We start from the raw sequence: 457 nt of genomic DNA on the forward strand, positions 1-457 counted from the left end.
AATTATATCCAGCATTCAATAAGGTGAAATTCACAACATCTAGCCTACAAACAAAATTTTCTAGATATACAAAGAACTAAGCAAATATGACCAATGAACAAATTAAAAACTCTTGCAATAGAAATAGTCAGTGAAATATCAGAGATGATGAAATTAGCAGATAAAGTCTTTCAAGGAGCCATTATAAATATATTCCATATGCTTAAGAATTTACAGGAAAATGTGAACATGATGAGAGGAGAAATGGAAGATGTATAGAAGATACAAATATAACCTCTATAGTTAAAAATATAACATATGAAATAAAAATTTCACTAGATGGCATAATCACAGACTTAAGAGACTATAGCAGAAAAGATCACATAGCTAAAAACATAGCAATGTAAAGTATCAAAAATAAAGAATGGAGAGAAATAAGACAAAAATCAAAGAGTGAAGCTTCAATGTCCTGTGGAGA

This window comes from Propithecus coquereli, unplaced genomic scaffold, assembly GCF_000956105.1.
Source record: "Propithecus coquereli isolate 6110/MARCELLA unplaced genomic scaffold, Pcoq_1.0 Scaffold228, whole genome shotgun sequence".
In the NCBI taxonomy this organism is placed as follows: domain Eukaryota; kingdom Metazoa; phylum Chordata; class Mammalia; order Primates; family Indriidae; genus Propithecus; species Propithecus coquereli.